At 41.6% G+C, this 20721-nt stretch overlaps 1 pseudogene; it reads right to left on the bottom strand.

Moving 5' to 3' along the window:
• Positions 1-260: 260 nt before the first annotated feature.
• The window catches only part of LOC149256710 (uncharacterized), a 173732-nt pseudogene continuing 153271 nt past the window's right edge, over positions 261-20721 (bottom strand).

Genomic DNA, 20721 nt, shown 5'->3' with positions numbered 1-20721 from the left:
GACTTTTTTGCGATATTTTTTCTATTCCTGTTGGTTGAGCATTCATCGGTTTGTATTTTCAAAAATGGAAAAGGGGGAAGGCCCCACTATCAGAATTGATCTGATATTCCTAATATTCATCACAGGAAAGCATGCTTTGTCAACTATACCCAGACAATCTCTTGGTGTGCATGTGCATTCAGAACTTTCGGTCACTATATCAAGAATTCTCAAACTTTATTTGAGTGTTTCATGTTGAGGGTCCTCCATCAATAGTCCCACTACCCATAAGGAGTCTGATTGAATACATGAAGTGTATCTTTTAATTTTGATACTTCCTGACGAACCACATAAGCAGTTTGAAATAATGTTTTCCTTGAAACGAGCCGCATTGTATGCCCCATAAAGGTCTTTGACCCTTTTGGCATGAAAATGACACAAGGATGTTGAGTTTCTAGGCCAAACACTACACTGTTGGCACCTTCCAAACCAAGAACAGAATGTGAAAATTCAATGACAGCAATCTGTATCCCCAAGCAAATGCCATTGCATGTATATTTTGCTGCCTATGTTTTTCCTTGCACACCTTGATCACCAAATCCCCATGGGACTAGAACACTAGCTGCACCCTTCAAAACCTTCCATCCAGAAGCATGAATGTCTGGTCTCTTTTTTGCAACTACATCTTCAAGATTGGAAGTTGCAACCCATTCTACAAACAATTTCAATGAACATGCAACATAAACATGTAAAAGAGCCTTCAATACAGAAAGGTAAGAATCTGACAGCCTAGTATATTTTCCCACCATGGAAATTTTTATAAGAGTTATAAGGTTATCATAGCACACTGCTCTCACATTCCATTCCTCTAAATCTGGAGTTTTAGAAAAACTTAATATATTCAATTGTTTCATTATTGCCTCGTGAGCCTTTTGATACCTTAGCAATACAGGGACATGCCAAATGTTTGATACATCATAAATATTCAGAAGGTTTTTTTCTGGAACATGACAAAATTGAGATAGCATCTCCTTAGTATTCTCTAGTAAGGGCTGAGAACTTCGAAAAACTAGCCAATGAGGTGTCAACCCCAATGCTCTTAGTTCCCTAACACTATGTTGTGTTGGTTTGGTTTTCTTCTCTCCAACAACACCTATAAAAGGTACAAGGTTTACATGGACCCGAAAAAAATTTTTTGGCCCAACTAAATATGACAGTTGACACAAAGACTCAATGAATGGCATTGATTTAATATCCCCAATTGTTCCATCCAATTCAATGACGCAGACATCTACTGGACCTTCTTTCCCATCAACATGAATACCTGCATTTTCTTCTTTCTCTTCCCCATAATCCACTTTTTCTTTTTCAAATATATCATCTTCATAATTATCTTCAAAAATATCTTCTTCTTTTGCTTCTTCCATGTCTTCCTCTTCATCATCATCAATGTCTTCTTCTGCATCCTTCTCATGGTTATGATATTGTTCATCTTCTCGTTTTTCAAGATGGTCCTCATCCACATCAGGATCAGCGTCATCTGTAATTTCATCTTGATCAATATCCTTTTCATATTCATCATTATCTATCACATCTACATGTTCCTGATCAAAATCTTCTTCTTCTGCTTCACCTTGTTCCGTTTCTTCATTTTCACTATCATCTTCCTTATTATTGATTTCCTTTCGACATGCTTTAACTTCTGCAAATGAATTTTCTAAATGATGAAATGCTTCTTGAATTTTATTAAACTATTCAATGCAATTAGGACATGAGCATAATGGCACATTGTGCGGTGAACAACGTTCAAAGACCCGCATGATTATATTGTGTGCCATGGATCCGATACCACTGAAGCATAAAAACTGATAGCTTGTAGACTTGAATGTAAAAATACATAAGAGGTATTTGAAATAATAATTTATTGTATATATAAAATGTATAAGTCATATGAATGTTACAATGAGGCGTTGCTTTTATACCTCAGCAGGTGACCTTTCATGATTAGGCATGTCTTTTAGACATGCCTTTTCACTTAACTTAATGACTATTTAACATAACCAATATTTTATTCATTAATATTTACATTTATTTTATGTATTTACTTGTTATTAATTATATTCATAACTCCCTTCCTGTGAATCGCCAAGAAGTCAAGTTCTACTTCACCTAGTATCCCTCAAGGCTGCTAGTCCCATCTTGTACCATATTTCCCTTTCGTTTTCCTAGTTAGTCATTTTGTTTTGTTTTCGGTATATTTTGATGTGTTTTTTCTTTGAAAATAAAAGTTTGAGATGACAGGTAGAGGTTAGAACAGCCCTACAATTTGGCTTCCATAGATTCCCTATGGAACCATTTGCTAACTGAACCTTAAGTCATGACTAAGATAGAATGTGAGAAATTGGCAGTAGTGGGGAACTCAATGACAATCAAGGCCTCCCTTTTCCTCTCGTGTTAGCCTATCCTAGCTGCTTGCGTGGCTGAAAGTTTGAATTTTTCTAGCTCACTCATTGTTTTGGGAATGAAGGGGGAACTGAAGAAACCTTTTGAGTATATATACATTTCGAGAAAACAATAAGGTCTCTGAAAAACTAGAAAAAACCTCTTTGCAAGTAAAATAAGATGGGATCCCTCGTCCACCTAGGCTTTAAGCCACCATTAAATAAGTGCAAATAAGCACAGACAAATAAGTTCCAATGAGCACATCCAATTACTCATAATAAGGGTTAAAGGACCAAGAAAGGCTTCATGCGCAAAGAGGTGAGGCAACAACTCCGTTGGGGTACTGACTAGGCTCGCTGGTAGTGGAGAAACGTTCGCAATTTCTAGGTAGTGACTCCATCAGGGTACTTTTCAAGCTCGCTAGAAGCGGAGCAACACCAGAGTACCATGACCACTAGACCAAGTAAAAAAAAAAAATCTTACATCTCATATCATTACTTCAGCTTCCCTTTTCCCTCCCAAAAGGATAGGAATTAACACCCTATCCCATGTGTTAAAGGCCAAGCTTTAACAGATTGGGATAGTTGACTGGTGTGTGGGACCCATAGCTATATGGAAGCAACACTCTTTCAGGCCCCCCTTAAACCCAAGCCAGAAAATGTCAGAGATCTTGGAGTTCTCCTAGTGAATTGCCAATTTTTGTAGCTATTGCAACAACCCCTCCAAAAATTTCAAAATCCTTAAATATTTCAGAGCCCCTGTATCACTCGAGAACTTTTCACACCTTAAGAATATGCTCAAAGGCTCGTTAGGCCAAAAAAGCCTCATGAGGACCTAAATTTTCTTGCTAATTCGGGGTAAGTCGCAAATCTAGTTCAGGTAAGTTAGTCACGGCTTCAGAATGTGACCCTTTCCTTCGCACGTGACTTGTGCACCTATGCGACCAAAGTAGCATAAGTCACATGAGTCACATAGGTCGAGTCTCAAAATTTTGTGACCCTTGCGACCATTGTGACCTTTTTATCGCTATGTCACCGAGTCACAAAGGTCCCAAAGTTCGTATTTGAAAAATTCACAAACGTTGTGACCCTCTTGACAAATAGGTCATGTAGGTCACAATGGTCGCAATTGAGGTATTTGTGACCATGTGAACCTTGCAACCTCGCGATCATCATAGGTCACAAAATCGCATAGGTCTCATAGGTCGCAAGGCCGGACATGCGACCCCCACACGTGCAACCAAAACTATAAATGGTAGGTCACCCTGATTCATTTGTAACAGCTCCTTTGGTCGCATGAGAGATTAAGGTGGCTTGCGACTTGGATGCATGAACGTTTTCTCCAAGTAAACGACATTTCACCTTCCCAGTCATCATTTTTTCGGTCCAAGGGTTATTGTTTTCCACCCTGAATCTCCACATTCTGCCCTAGGGAGGTTTTTATCTCCATTTTGGCCTAGGTTTTCACCTAAAACCCAAAATCAATTACTATGGCCCCGTGCTATCTCTCCAACCCCCTTCATAGCCATGCCTCAACCTTAACCATCCCTATTTTCTCCAGTAAGACTGACCATCTGGCTATAAATATTTCCATACCTCCCCAACCCTCAAGATTTTCGTTTAAGCCATCCTAAACCCTAGGTCGCATGGCTCACAGGCATGATACCATAATTTTTATGACCTTAGTGACCCCCCGACTTACCGACCTCGCAACTTCACGACCAAAAACTCATACACTTTTTCACTATTTTCCTTGCAACCTACGCAACCTACCTTTCAGTGCAACCTATCAAAAGGCCTCCTGACAACTTTTGAAATTGATTTTATTTAATAAATTTTATGTTTAATTTTCACATCATTGCTCTCATCGTGGGATTTCCTATTCAGAATTCCAAGTGAAGTAGACCTTAAGTGCATATCCATCTCCTCCTTCGAAGACGAAATGGCACCCCCAACTACGAAGGTTTCTCGTAGAAGCTCGGGAAGTAGTTCATTAGAAATCTACTAGTACGAGGAGCCACCCATCTATGGGGACACGTCTTGCAATATCAATAAAACCACAAGACTCTCCTGGTATAACATCTACGAAGAGTTCGCGAAGCTGAACATACTAAAAACCCAGGAGGATTTCCTGATATACTTGAATGTCAATAGGTCTAAACTACACAAGATAGTATCACATCCTCTGATATTTCTGTGCATAGAAAGTATTGACAGGGTCCTACATAATACAGATACAGATTCGTGGATAATCAAGGACCACACTGGAACGCCCTTAGATGCAATCTCCCCTTAATTTATGGCCACCTACTACAGACTCCCCGAAAGGAAGGAGACCTTCAATACTCGGTGGCTCTCAGGTTTTTTAATACCAATCAAATATATTCTAAGGGAATGGTGGCAAGACCCGTCAAAATTCTAGGTTAGAGAAAATCAGGCATACAAGACAGAGGGGCTAAGGATATTGTATCAAATAATTTCCTCTATGATGTGCCACTTGTATGGCAAAGCAGATTGTGACACATTTTATGGAACTTGGGTCCCTCTCATGCACGATGTCTCCACCCGAGGAATAATCTTCAACTGAGTGAGGATTTTGGCATCGTCCCTAAATAAATGACTGCGGCCAAACACCCAGAGCTAGAGAAGCCACCTGAATTCTACATGGCTTCATACCTTATGGATGTTGTCTACATAAGATGTCTATTTGATAATTGGGATACATCAGTGGCCAGTCTTTTGCACCACCACTACAAGGTTTTCTGGGACACTACCTATTAAGGTATGATAGACGTGATTTCAGAATATTTTATCGCCCTGCTATACCAACAGCTATTTGGGGAGGAGCCACCATGAATGTCAAGGAGGGCCGTGGAGATCATGGTCAAGGTAGTGCATTGGTTTCCCATCTAGGAGGGCACATTCATCAGAGTCGTCAATACACACAAGGTCCCCCATGTGTTGCCCAAGTTTGTTAAAGATAAAACACTCCTACGAGAAGTTTGCTACCAGATGACACAGGGATTTTCAAAGGTACTAGATAAATCCAAGAAGAAACCATGGCCCTCCTTCCCGCTCATCATTAGAGCATATATAGTTGATAAATTCAAACAAGTGGAAGAAGAATCCAAATCATTGAAAGGTAACCACTTTGTAAACCTCAATTATTAGACGTACAATCCTGAGAAATTCATGGCTGCTAACTGCAAAAAAAGAAAAGTTCAGCTGGTCATATTCACATGCTAGACAAGATCATGAAGACGGGGTAAATAATTGGTATAAAACCACTAGGAAACTTAGTCCTACTGAGCAACATGCCAGAGATGAGGAGCTCCTTGAGAATTCCTAGGAAAATTTTAATCTTCAAGAGAGAGCCTCCACCATGAAGAAGAAATAATGGGAGACACAGAAGGCCACCAGGGAATCTGAGAAGAAGAAATAGAAAGACGTTGAAGATATTTTGAGTGAACTAGAAGAGGAAGGCATTAATGAAACACTAGAACAAAGGAATTCTTCCCTAGCAAGGAAATGCAAGAGCTCAAGAGGAAAAGAGAGAAAGAGCTCAAACAATCTCAAGGTTCTAGTGACCAAGGCCAACTCGAAAAGAAAAGGAGGCTAGAATAGGAGCTAAAAGAGAAAGAAGAAAATCTTAAGCAAGAAGAGGATCTTAAGAGGCAACAAGCACTAGCAGATAAGGAGAGAAAGCGGCAGGAGGAAGAATTGAAGAGGAGCAAAGAAAAGGAAACCATGGGAGTTGAATGAGGAGAGACCAGTAAAACATTTGAGCTGGATACATAACAAAGTGAGCTACCCCCATTAGATGTGCCTCTTTATACTCCCCTCACTAGAGGGAACCTTCCTTTGCAAGAGTTTGGTTTCTAAGAAGGACAAGAGGAGGAGGTCCTAGATCTCACGAAGCTCACCTTCATGGAGTCAACCTCAAAATTGTGCAAGAAATGAAAAAGTATTATGCCAGGAATCTAGTGGAGCCCTTATCGGTCACCAAAGCCAAGGAGATTGTGCCCAACATCACTATGAATCCAGAAATGATCTCCTCGGGTAGAACAATTTCCGTTACCGCCATGGAACACAATGTGGCCCAGATGAGCAAACAGATCACAGACCTTCAGAATAGGCTTTATGCAGCTGAAAAAAGGGCAACCAGTGTAGAGCAAGAGAGAATGAGAGCAGAAGAAGAGAATTCAGCCCTCCATTTAGTTCATTCAAGCATAATTAAATTCCAGGCAGTAATCAAAGGAGAGGCAGAGACCCTTGAGGAACCCATTGCGATGGTTTACAAAGAGATGTCAAAGTTGCACCACACTATGGCCCCAATCTTGACGATACAACCGCACACAAAAGAGAGACCTACAATGCTAAAGGAAGTTGTAATCACTCTAGACAACATTCATGAGTGGTTTGTTAAGTACCCAGGAGCACCATCAGTCGTCCCTAAGAAGGATTGGATCACCATGAAAAATGCCAAGGTTCAGCTCCACATCAAGATCCAATCAAATGACAAATTAACTAAGGATGTGGATAGGGTGTTGGCCTCCTACAAACACCTTTTCAATGGCCTATAGTCTATCATCTAACTTCATGAAGTACCATCTATCGGAGAAGGCAGATAGGTACAGAAGAAGGAGGATATCTCAAGGGAGTTCTAGGCTTTTGTTGATACATATAAATAGGTAGCCCATGCAGAGGACCTGCCCATCACCAAAGAAAATATTACATGTTATGTGATGGAACATGTAAGAATTTACACCAAACTAGTAACCTTGAATAACCAGGTGAATTCCAAATGGACCACCCTCATCCTAGATGCACTTGAATGCCTACACAGACATGATGAACAATAGACACATATCACCCCCATCGCAACTCAGTACAAACTATGGCACACATACTTAACAGAGTAGCTCAATATGGACATCCCTAAACTTGCTATTGTTAAATTGATAGATTAGATTAGTAGCTTATTTTGTGATGTTTGTAATTTGATAGAATAAGACATTTTGGAATATGAAAGATCATGAGGAAGTCCAAGAGTCATCAAGTATATGAAAGATCATGAGGAATTTTAAGAGTCAAGGGTAGGCCAAGGGTCACCCTCACTCTATAAATACACTCTCATGACACATTGTAATGGCTTTTGGCTGAGGACCCTTTTGCGACATATTGTTTGAAAGAACTTATGCCCTTCTAATTGATGCAAGGAGTGATTGTAATATTCTAGTATTGGATTTCTCAAATCTTTTATGACGCAATTCCATGAGTATTTTCGCTTGATGGATCGAATGTTCCTAAGAGTTCTTTGATGCATGGTCTATTCATATGTTGTCTCATACTATAAACTTTATGTTGCTACGCATGGATGCTATATGATTCGCTAACTCTATACTTGTACTGGTGAACTATTTCTTTAGTATTGGTATAATCTATTATTGGATGTGCATTTACTTATGCTTATAGATGTTTGATTTCTGCGAACTACATTACAGTTGTTAAGAACTTTATCTTATAAAACATGAGTCTTATTTGAAGTCTTCTGACAGTTATTTTATGTAAGGTTTATGTTGTTTATGGTCTGGCTATTCATGGTATGCACATTATAGGATATTTGTCAATTATTCCCTTGCTTTTATTGAATTTCATGCGTTCAATTGATGCTGCATCTCACTTTCGTCCAAAGCAAGATTTACATAACTGAGCAGCAATCGAGACTACATACCAGCCGGGATCCTTAAAGAAAATAGTGCAGGGTCTAGTTGGGAACCTATGCCAGGGAGATCCCCTTTGTTGTTGCTAAAGAATTCCAGCCCATCAACAAATTTGGCGTTGGAAGGAAGGCCATGGAAAGTACTAATCCATGCCCTCACACTAAAACTTCTCATCAAGCTAGTTACCAACCCCATCCCCCCACTCCTCCTAAGATTCCATACATTCCCCCTTATGGTCTAGCTTTCACGAGGCCATGGCAAGAAGTGTCCCAACCTCCCCCTCTTGAAGATGCCCCGGGAGGAGAGGAACTTCTCTTATTTGAAGTCACCAGCAAACAACTTAGGGCCATGCACCCTATTACTCGATAATTCTCTAAGGGTTTGAAATGAATTCCTACCACTAACTCCCTATCCAACCCCTGCGCCTCCACGCCTCATCAAGCTAACCTCATTAACTCCATATCACAGTTGATCATACTAGTGCTCGATGACTGTGTGAACATTTTTCAAAGGCTCTCCATCAAGTGGTTGGATAGTCCTCTCGAAGATGAAGGGGGTGACCCTAAGAATACCTTAACCGATGAAAAGAACCGGTCACGATAGGGAGATACGCAGGGAAACAATCGATGGCTCCCAAAAGATACCCATGTCAATAACCAACCTCTGAGAGGGAATACTGAGGGGACCCTAGGGTGGGGGACTGGGGAGTACCTTAGAGATCGTATTAACTTTTACAACAATAAATGGCTCTTGAGGAACCTAAGAAACACCAAGAATGTGAGAAACACTAGGGATCTAGGACACCTCAAAGTGCCTCGAGGGGAAGGCAGGTGACCTCCTTAGAAAAGTGGGGGATCAGGCAACGTAGCGAATCAGAGGGAAATGATAATCGTCTCTTGTTTCCACCCCCCCCTAGAGGCAATCGCTTCCAATATCTATTGTCTTGGATGGCTCAATCCCCATTAACCATTAGGGGCCAACTTCATGACATGCCCTTCCATTTTGAGAAACACCTACTGTTATAGACAATTTTGTGCCTGGCAGCATCGGGCATGAATTGTCAATAATCAAAGGGATCCAAAGTCCCTAAACATGATTTTCCTACCCCTAGAGGAACAAGGTCAGCAAACCAAGAGCTCTCAGATCAGTTCTCCACCTGAAAACACTCAAAAACAAGTAATCCTGAGATCAAAGCAGGTGCTCCACTAGGCTTCTGCGCTAAAGCTCAACTCCTCCATGGTGTACCTGCGTTGCAAAGCAGGTAGAACAAAGGCCACCTGGGCTGAGCGAGATGGGACAAGTGGCACACTGAGTCATTGCTCTGGAATCTTCCAAAAATGACACTTGGATCAGGGATTTCGCCTTGTGATGAGTCAGAGGCTCTGTTTCTCCAAGTGGAAGCAACGTTCTCCAAGTGGACTCAAGAACTGAAGATCAACTGAAGAGAGAGAGGACACAAGGCAGCTACACAGTAGTTGCAAGCTGACTCATCCTTTCTCAATTCATCTATATATTGAGCTCTCTCCTATGAGCTCAGGAGGCTGGAATTTTGTGCAAAGTAATGATATGTTGTTGGTTTCACTATAGAACTATTGGGTGATTGCTTGAAGGAGGTGAAGAGGAGAAATTCTTTCTGCTGGGAGGTGTTGCTGGATTGGGGCCTTCAATGGTTGTAACACTCTCAGAACTTTACTTCTTCCATTAATAAAAGCTATTGAGGTTCTTCTATATGCACTTGTTTCAATGATGTATTGTGATAATTGTATATTTGATTTATGCTAATCCTTGAATCAGTTATGATTGCATGCTTCTTGTAGTTTCCTTCTTTGTTATTTTGCAGGATCTCATTGTAGCTAGGCCAGCAAAAGAGCAAGCAGCTGGGAGCAAGCAGCAAAGAGAAGAGTTTGGATTCGACATTAAGCGCAAGGCAACGGTTAGTGCATTTCTTCATTCTCTCTTGCTTTCGTAAAGAAGTAAACCTTAAGTAGTTTTCTTTACAGTTGTTGCTGAGGTACTATCACCCTTAGAGTGGGATAGGGTCATCCGAGTCGGATACTTTTCCCTACAACAAACTGGCGACTCTGCTGGGGATCGTATCTGTTTGATTGTTTGTAGTATTTTGCTATTCATTTCCTGAACAAAAGAGTACCAAATCGAAAAGCTTTTGACTATATCAAAAGCGAAGTAGAGGACAGCTACTCTAGCTCATTTCTGAGCATGTTCATGATTTGAAGAGCTGATCTACAAGGATCCTTGTAAGCTCTTAGTGATAGCTTTTCATCTTCCTTGTCATCCCTTAGTGTGTGCTTGACTAATAGCTTCTGATTTGAGCAAAAACTGTGAATTTTTGAGAAAATTGTGACCCGGAAACTGAGAAAACGCAACTTTCGTTTTCCAAAGCAGGTAGTACACAGGCTACCTGCTTTGCAACGCAGGTCCCGAAGGGGCTACCTGCGCTGAGAGCCAGACTGGCTGTGCAGCACCTGCGTTGGCCCAATTTTGCCTTGTGCATTTGGGATTTCCTCCCTTTTTCTTGCATGTTTTCACTATAGATTTTGCAGCCAGTTACCAGTCTTGTACCTGTTTTGAAACCGACCTTACTTGCCATCATTCCGCCTCTGTTATATAACGAAATTGTACTTGTTCTTTTGTATTTCTTACATCATTTACAATTTCCCATAACGAAAGTGAACTAGTCTTGCTTTGGCCTCTTAGATCTGAACCTGTGTTAGGCATTTTGCTGGTCTAAAGAGTTAGCTTGTTTGCTGTCCATAGCTGATTAGTCTTTTTACTTTCGTCATTATGGTTTGATTTCATGCATTTCCATTGTTTAAACAAGTAAATCTTAAGGTGTCTTTTGATTTTGGACCAGCTTGTTTACTTTCGCTTGAAATCGAAATCAAAGTTATATAACAACTTTCTTTTTGTAATACATCAACATTAAGAAAGGGAAAAGAAAATACATGCATTGTGCATTTTGCATTTGACTATTTGCATACTGATTTAGGAAAAATTGCATTAGTGTGTGCTCTATGATCTGTGTGAAAAGATTTGTCTTTCTTTTCCCTCAGTAGTTAAGATTTTCAAAGTTGAAAGATTGAAAAGTTTGCTTCTCATCTTAGACTACATTCAGAAATTTGTTACATACATCTCGTGGTGATCCTTAAAGGCAAACTGCTAAACAAGATCAACATTAAAATAAATTCAATTTACATAACAACGCTTTGTAACATAACGCAAACACATAGAGGTCTAGGTAGAGACGTGTTCCGGCGTCGTTAAACATAGTGACTGTCAATCTCTACGAAGGTGGGTGATTCCTCCTGAGAGTCGATGGCACTAATACGGACTTATGCTCCCACGTACCGTCACGTATATATTGGGAGACCCCTATAGGAACAAAGCCTTTATCCATAGGAAGCCGTGTCGGCCGCCCTACTGATCGTGATGCAGTGAACACAGCATTCACGAAGATCGACCACCCGTACCGTAAAACGTATTCTGTGGTTTCGCGAAAAGTTTGGCACACCCTCTGCCTAGAACTCCAGAGAAGTTTCTTTTGGCCTTTTTCAAACTCTATAACTGAAAAAGTCCATCCGAGCATTTGTCACTTCGGGCTCGTTAAAACATCGAAGGAGACTAGAGTCATCTTTAGATTTTTCTCGACTCTTAAAACATGAAAAAGCAAAGTTGTGTCTAAAGCGTCGTTAATAAAATTTATTTTAATCAGAACATAATCACCTGTTATTCCCACGTTGATCTTTCAGTTGAAAAGTATGGAGCCCACCAACCAAGGAAGTCACCTTGGTGGAAGTCCCAATCCCTTCTCCTCTTGGGGAGATGTTGGTGCGCCTCATATGGCCACATTGTCACTTCCAGGATTGACAATTGGCCTACCTGTATGGCTCTTTTCAACTAATGTAGTTCAGATCACCACTAATCCTGAGCAGTCGAATCAACAGTCAGACCAGTCTAGAGCTACCCACCAGCCTTCCACTTCTTACAATTCTTCCTCTGATCCTTCATCTTCGCAAGGTAGAGCCGGAAAAAGTCAGCCTCCCATGGAGAAGAAGGAGAGGAAGAAGAAAGAAAAGAAGCAGAAGGAGCCTAAGGCGAAGGCGACTGGGGGCAAGCAAAAGACATCTGACAAAAATCCACACACTGCACCGACCGGGCCTAAATCGCCATGTGTCATTTGCAAAGAGACCCACTTCCACCGTGACTGTCCTTATATTCCCCGGATACTAAGGGACTGGTCCCCCAGGTTGCACAATCCGGTAGCATCAACCTCTGATAGACATGTTGATTGCATTCTGTCAACTAGCGAGAGTGAAGGACAAAGAGGGAGACCAAGATCACCCTGCAGACTGTGTGAAGGCGATCACGCCATCCACCATTGTCCATTCTTAGATGAGGCAAAGAGAGTTTTGGAAGATCGTCCGGTTTCACCGTTACGACTTCCTCCTGGATACCAAAAACTCGTGCCAAGTCCCTCGATAGTTGAAAATCCAGCTGGCCCGATCAAGTGGTCAGCTGAAGTGTCGGTCATTGAGAATGAACCTACTGAATCCAGACCAGACGAAAGTCTAAAGGTCGAAACGGCAGTTGACCCGGTTCTTCCTTCAGAGGTTTCATCCTCAAATGACACCGTCGTTGAAGATTCATCTTCAAATGACACCCTCACTGAAGAGAACAAGGATGACACCATCCAGATTCTTTTCATCAACACAGACTCTGATGAGCATCAGGGCAACGCGCCCATTCCTTTATCGCAGGAAGGAACATCGTCAGGGTCATATCCGGCCGTGTATTCGGTCCCACCACCAAGCAACCTGGTTGTGTCCTTTGATTGGAATCAACTAGGCAGACCCCGGTTACCAGCCAGTATCCCATTCAGAATCATCGTCCAAATCTACAGAATGGTGATGGTTGGAACTATCATTGATGAAGGGGCATCTGTGAGTATCCTTTCCTCTATTGCTTGGAAAGCACTGGGTTCCCCGGCGCTTTTACCTGAGATGAGAAATCTATCAGGTTTTGATAAAGGAACCAGTCGCCCGTTAGGGATTCTCCCCAATGTTCCCGTTACATTGAAGGGGGAGACAGTTCATATGAACGTCATGGTCGTCCAGGGACCCTTGGTGTATAACTTACTCCTTGGACGAGACTATATATATTGCATGGAGGCGATAGTGTCCTCAAGTCTCTTCAGAGTTATGTGTTTTCCGCACAAAGGAAGAATGGTCAAGCTCGTAGACCAACTTTCATTTCCAGGATCACGCATCGCAAATAGTCAAATACCATCCCTTAACGGTTTATTCACTCAAGGAATGCCTCCACCCCCGGTTCTACTTCCCGATGAATGCGAGTGATTCGGAAGAAAGAACTGGGACCCAGGGGGCATGCACCCTGGCCTGCCTTGGGCAGAGAAAACCTTGGGTATAAAGTTAATTTCCGCAGAAGAATATGACTAGTCCGTACCCCGTCCGGCATGGAAGAGAGGGTTGTTCTAGGATAAAGTTCTTTTGTCAAAGTTATGTGAGTGAGATAATCAGCTTCTCGCTCCCCTTGTCTAGGTAAGTAGGGTGCCGAGGGAGGAGATCCATTTGTGGCGGCAAGTAGCCACCATCTTTGAAGGCAAGCCTCACCCATTAAAACATATGTTTTGAAGGATAAGTAGGGGTAGCCTCCAAAGAAAGAGATGAAATTGCTGCAACAAGTGGTCACCATCTTTAGTAACCTAGTAATAGACATCGCCGGAAAAAAGAGTTTAGTTTGCGGCAGCGAACAAAACCATTTTTCGGATAATAAGTAAGAGGAAAACCTCCCTCCATAACGCCAATGTTTTATCTGTTGCGATCTTGCAAAAATAAAAAAGTGAACTGATGGGAAGACAAGTACCGTCGGCACCGAAAAATAACGAGAAGACAAGTATCATTAAAAATATAGCAAGACGACAAGTAGAAAAACAGAGGTGGGACAGAGGAGGGGTAGCCTTGAAATTATACTTTATACCTGGGGGCATGCGAACCTTTTGGAGTGCAAGCATGGGACAACTATTTATTTTTTAAATCTTTAGGTCCTCCCTTTAAACCTGTAGGTCTAACCCGTTAAACTCGTAGGATTAGCCGTTTCCAGCTTGCATAAAGAAAGGATGTGGGGCAAAAGTTAAAACTTGCCAAATTGGAGTAACTAGTGAGGTATAGCTCCTTAAATATGACTACCTCACCTGAGGTGTTCCTTGTATTAAGACTGGTATAATCGAGCAGTTTTAGCAATGTTCATGCTCGTTAAAAAATAAACGCAAGATTCGAGCAGTTTTAGCACACAGTTCATGCTCGTTAAAAAATAAACGCAAGATCCGAGTAGTTTTAGCACATAGTTCATGCTCGTTAAAAAATAAACATAAGTTGTGAGCAATCTTCCCCTAGAGTTCAAGCTCACCCAGAAAAAATGAACCGGTAAATAACCTTGGTAAATGTAACCTTTGACAGCCATATTAAAGCCCTTGGTCGTGTTCTTGCAGTCTCACCTCCATCCGTTCATTTGGCCAATCGTTCATCTCCATATGTTTGTTTACCCATTTTGAGGAACAGCTGCGAAGAGTGATTTCACTTAGCCATCCTTGTGACACTGCCGTGATTGGAAAATTCCAACCTGTACCTGGAATCTGCTGCTATCCCTGTTTATCACTCGTTCCTCAAAAGACGAGTCTTCTTTGAGCTCTTTTCTCCTGACTCGTAAAATATGAAAAGTTTGCCGAGTTTTGGCCTTCCAGCTCATTAAACGACCGGAAGAGCTATCCCTCCTCTAGATTTTAATTTTTTTGGACCTGAGGGATTATTGCACAAAAAGATCGAGCACTTGTTTTGTTCGGCTCGTTAAAGCAATCGAAAATTCATCCCTTCTGTATTGTTTTATACTTTTTTGGACTTAAGGGATTAGATGACGAAAAAGGAATTCTAGAGTTGACTTTATGTACCTTTTTAGACTCTCTAAAAATGAAAAGGACCGAGTTATCCTTGTCGTTAGACTCGTTAAATTCATTAAATAGTGACAAACTTGTCTTTAGACGAGAACGAGTTTCCCTATCGCTAGGCTCGTTAAAACATAGCGATGGGCTTGCCCGAAGGGCAGGTTATAGAACAAGCATATGTTATCCTCCTCAAGCTTGATAAAAATAAAGAGGTACTGGTCAGCAATGACTGGGGAAAAATTGGGAGAACCTCACAGCTTTAATGGTAGCAAGTCGCTCTTGAACATGACACTTTGTCCTCCGTATCACATCGGGTTGGGTTGTTTCATTCACCGGTCTCATCACCATGGTCCTCGCCACACCATCCACTTTTGGGGTAATGCTACCAATCCATCACATCAGTGTCGTTATATGTTCAAGAGATGTTGTTCTGCAAAGAGTCAACCATGTCCCATCCACTGCCATACATTGTCCTTCATCCATTTCATGACCGCCACCCTGAATCATACATCACAGTTTGTTTTCACCTCATCACAATCACTAGCTCCGTTCCCTGTCACTGATGTGGGATTCATTAAGGCCCTCCTTTGACAGATCGCTCCTTGTTGACATCAGCTCATTATCCAAGGAGTTGATCTAGGAACAACCCCTTCAGTACTTTGAAGCTTGCATGCCTCAATGGCAAGTTTCTCACTTCCGGCGACAGGTATACATCAATGACCTTCGACCAGAAGATTTTGCATGGTGGTCGACGCCAAGTCCTTTATTCCCACCATGTGAATTGTACTGCCGTACCTTGAGGGTCATCATCCTTATCGGTGATTCCTCTCGCGCTTGTTAACGGTTTACATCATTGACCGGTAATCAAGCGATCTCTTTCCATGTTCGACTTCAAGAAATTCTCACATGGATCGACTTGTACATCGAGTGAAGATTGGAAGAGATTGAAGACCCCAGATCTAGTTTCATCCATCCAGGATGCGATATATATTCAGGATATAAAGACATTTGATATGTACATCATTGCAGCAGATGATCATCCTTCTCAAAGGATGATAATTTCAACGGAGAATTATCAGTCTATCATCAGACGATCGTCTGTGCTATGTACCAAAATGAATTTATAAAGCTGAGCATGGGAATGCCCGCCTCAGCTAGATCATGAAAAAGAATGAAAAATAATGTATTGTATTGTATCTTATTACAGGACACTTCTCAGCAGATTGAATGAACTTCGGATCCTCCTAATAAAGCATTTCACCCGATAAACGACCTCATACTTTAGGGGGCATCTGTTATAGACAATTTTGTGCCTTGCAGCATCGGGCATGAATTGTCAATAATCCAAGGGATCCAAAGTCCCTAAACATGATGTTCCTACCCCTAGAGGAACAAGGTCAGCAAACCAACAACTCTCAGATCAGTTCTCCACCTGAAAACACTCAAAAACAAGCAATCCTGAGATCAAAGCAGGTGCTCCACTAGGCTTCTGCGCTGAAACTCAACTCCTCCATGGTGTACCTGCGTTGCAAAGCAGGTAGAACAAAGGCCACCTGCGCTGAGCGAGATGGGACAAGTGGCACACTGAGTCATTGCTCTGGAATCTTCCAAAAATGACACTTGGATCAGGGATTTCGCCTTGTGATGAGTCAGAGGCTCTGTTTCTCCAAGTGGAAGCAAGGTTCTCCAAGTGGACTCAAGAACTGAAGATCAACTGAAGAGAGAGAGGACACAAGGCAGCTACACACTAGTTGCAAGCTGACTCATCCTTTCTCAATTCATCTATATATTGAGCTCTCTCCTATGAGCTCAGGAGGCTGGAATTTTGTGCAAAGTAATGATATGTTGTTGGTTTCACTATAGAACTATTGGGTAATTGCTTGAAGGAGGTGAAGAGGAGAAATTCTTTCTGCTGGGAGGTGTTGCTGGATTGGGGCCTTCAATGGTTGTAACACTCTCAGAACTTTACTTCTTCCATTAATAAAAGCTATTGAGGTTCTTCTATATGCACTTGTTTCAATGATGTATTGTGATAATTGTATATTTGATTTATGCTAATCCTTGAATCAGTTATGATTGCATGCTTCTTGTAGTTTCCTTCTTTGTTATTTTGCAGGATCTCATTGTAGCTAGGCCAGCAAAAGAGCAAGGAGCTGGGAGCAAGCAGCAAAGAGAAGAGTTTGGATTCGACATTAAGCGCAAGGCAACGGTTAGTGCATTTCTTCATTCTCTCTTGCTTTCGTAAAGAAGTAAACCTTAAGTAGTTTTCTTTACAGTTGTTGCTGAGGTACTATCACCCTTAGAGTGGGATAGGGTCATCCGAGTCGGATACTTTTCCCTACAACACCTACCAAAGTTCAACCCTGAGAAGGGAACCTCAGATGATGACCTATTGACGGTGTTGGACCCACCAACATGTTAGGGTATCTCCCCAGTAAGAAGTCCCAACTAGACCTCAAACTGTTTGGTGTAGGAGTCCTAGCAGTGGGTCGTACGGTATCACCTTAGCCGTGGTTTCACGTAGAGGCAAGTAATATATCCCTATCGGTAGCAAGGATGTGACATATGCAGCAAGTCAAGGAAGGTATATGAATGGTTCTAACACATGAAGAGTGAGATGAGTGCGCCCCTTGTAAACCTGTGAAAGCATGTGGCTAAGAAGGGAACACATGAGCGAAGATGCATCACAAACTGGAAAGAAATTAAGCTAACAATCCAAATTGATGGTTAAACCAACATCACATTTCATTAAGATGCATACATACATATACAGAAAGAGTCTATACACACATGCATAAGTAAACATATACATATATCATTAGAGTAAACAAGATAGTTGAAATATAATAACAACATATGCATGAAACATAATGGCTCTGTTATATTAAGAAGTGAAATTTCCAATCATATAGTAAAACCATGACCGATCACTAGTCCCAATAGCGGAACATTATAGTCACTGCCACCTGCTCCTCCAAAGAGATGTACTAGCTCTGCATTGTCGAGAAGCCAAGGCTCTTTACAATACTCTCCAAGCTTTCTCTAAGATACTCCTATCGAAAGCTTGGCTAACCAAAAGCAAGCTCTACAATGAGTTATGAGGTACTATATGTAGCAAAGGGTGGGGTGACCTCTGACATTCCCCTTTGTGACTGTTCTCCTACCCTCATAACTCTTCAACTGCTCTATGATTGTTACATTCAACTATCGACACTTGAACTTCCACTTGAAAAGATGTTACATACAATCTGCACATGTACCCATGTGATACAAAATAGACTTGAGAAATCCATGCAAGACATCACTAACACTCAGACAATTGTGGTAATACCAACTCTTTGACATATTTTCGATGATCGACAGTGGCGAACTGATGCCAAGCTTACTTGACTGTGACGGTGTCTATGCACTTCAATGGTGACATCTTGCTGAAAGTGAACTCTTGCCTCCTTTGCATTCGGGTACACTGATATGGCTCCTCTATCCAACTCGTTTGATAACATGTGCGTCATCATCTTGAGTGCAGTTGGACCAACAACATACTGATGCATAGTGTCTGTGTTGATCTTCAAGTGTGTGCTAGTGACCATGTGCAACAAATTGTCAAAATACATGTTCAACTCTAGTCAAACTTTCTTGTTGTCTTCACCTCGGTGAATGTACCAAATGGGTCGGATCGCATGAGTGCACAATGACATCCATGCTCCTGAATACCCTTGCATGCCATCAATGGCACTACTCACCTTTTCTGTTGCATGCCTATTGGCGAATGGATTGGAGCCTGTATAGGCACAGTTTCATCAGTTTTTGGATGTTGCGCCTCCTGATGTACCTGTTCCTACTGCAAATCCTTCTCTCGTATATGCAGCTCATGTTCTTCCTTGAGTTATTGCTTCAGCACCTGTAACACCTTCTCTGTTTCTCTCTTTACCTTCGTGTGATCCTCTTATTGCGATGTCGCCTCATAGCCTCAATCTCCAAATCTTCTTTCATCATAAGTGGATCTTCTTGAGCTTGCAACTCTGTTCCACCTCTATGTTGTCAACAACCTTCCTCTTTCATTTGTCATATGCAGGTACGCTACCTTCTACTACTACTGATGGTGTTTCTCGTTGTGATGCCACTATCATTTCATCTTGATATCCTTGTCCATAACAACTTGATGCCTTCGTATATAGGCAAGTTCATAGACACTTTATCGACTGAATCCCCAGTTGTGCTCTGAACATTGTCTTCGACTCTGCTATCTTGGAAGCCATTATACCTATGTTGTTGAGAGGCAGGCGAACACCTATGATATCTGAAGACATAGCAACACTCATGACAATCAATCTTTCATTCCAAAACCAAAACAAACTAGAGGACTGACATGCAACATACATGTGTGACTGTCTGTGAAGATTGCACAATTTTCACCTGGAGGCTAGGGGACTGACTGCCAAAACTGCACAAGGCATATTCCAAGTTGTCGGGCGGCTGACTAAATGCTGGAACTGCTTAATGCACAGTCCATCCTAGCCTGCTAAGGACTAAAACTGTGTAATGCACAATTTTAGTCAGCAATAACATGCAAACCAGCAAACTGCATTGTACAGTTTCTGGGGCCAGCAAGGCACTACCTCCCAGAATTATGCAATGCAAGCCTAGAGGTTAGTGTTGGGCCAAACTCACTCAATTTCTAGAAGGAAGGTAGAGCCTTCACTTCCAGAAATATGCAATGCCAACCAAGTAAGGTAAGGTCTGGGCTAAGGCATCCCAGACCCGCCGACGGGCGACTGAAAACATGAGAAGTCTGAATGCATGGTGATATTGAGTGTAAAAAAGAGTGAATTATCATGCATGCAAATAATAAGTACAAGATTCAGAAATGCGAAATCATGCATGTGTGTGAAGCGAGTCACCACAACAGTGATCGTCGGTGCAAAAACAGTGTCATGCATGCGACAGGAGTGAGATGCGAACAAAAACTAAAACAGTGCTTCTAAAAGCTAACATACATTGAAACGATAGCAAGCACTCATTGAAATAAAGCAAACAGCACTCACATAAAGCGAAACACAAAAATAAATAGAAATGCAACACAAGACATGAAAAGGAGAATTACCCTTAAACAACTAAGCTGAAAATTCCAAAGACTCCTAGATGCAATGTGGGATGTCAAAGTTATAAGATCGATGTGAGAAATGAGCTCTGCAATGTCCAATTCATAATTTTTGATAGGATTGAGGTTATGACGCACATGCCACAAATCTAGGAAAAAGCGACACTTGGCAAAAGGTTTCTAAAATAAGCTTTGCATGCAACCTCCAGTTGCTAAGACTAAATCCCTAGATCTAAGGATGCCTTTGTATGCTACCTTTTGCTATATCGGAAAGAGCAGCCCATGCATGAAAATCAATTTTGCTTGATCCCGAAGGGAACCGGTCAACTTAAAGTCACATGCAGCAACCTGCTTGACTAGGAGAGGGATTTGCATAATTTATGAGAGGAACTGGGGTGGGCATCCTAAAGAGATTGCACAATTTTTGGGAGTAGGTGACTGTCACCCAGAATTGCACAATTTCTGGCAGGAGCTGGGCTGGTTGTCCCAGAGGGATTTCTG

The sequence above is a fragment of the Pinus tabuliformis genome, chromosome 7 (assembly GCF_031772625.1).
Source record: "Pinus tabuliformis cultivar Carrire ecotype Pingquan chromosome 7, CPIR1, whole genome shotgun sequence".
Lineage (NCBI taxonomy): Eukaryota > Viridiplantae > Streptophyta > Pinopsida > Pinales > Pinaceae > Pinus > Pinus tabuliformis.
The sequence above is the reverse complement of the archived record's forward strand: the minus strand, read 5'-3'. Positions and strand labels throughout refer to the sequence as shown.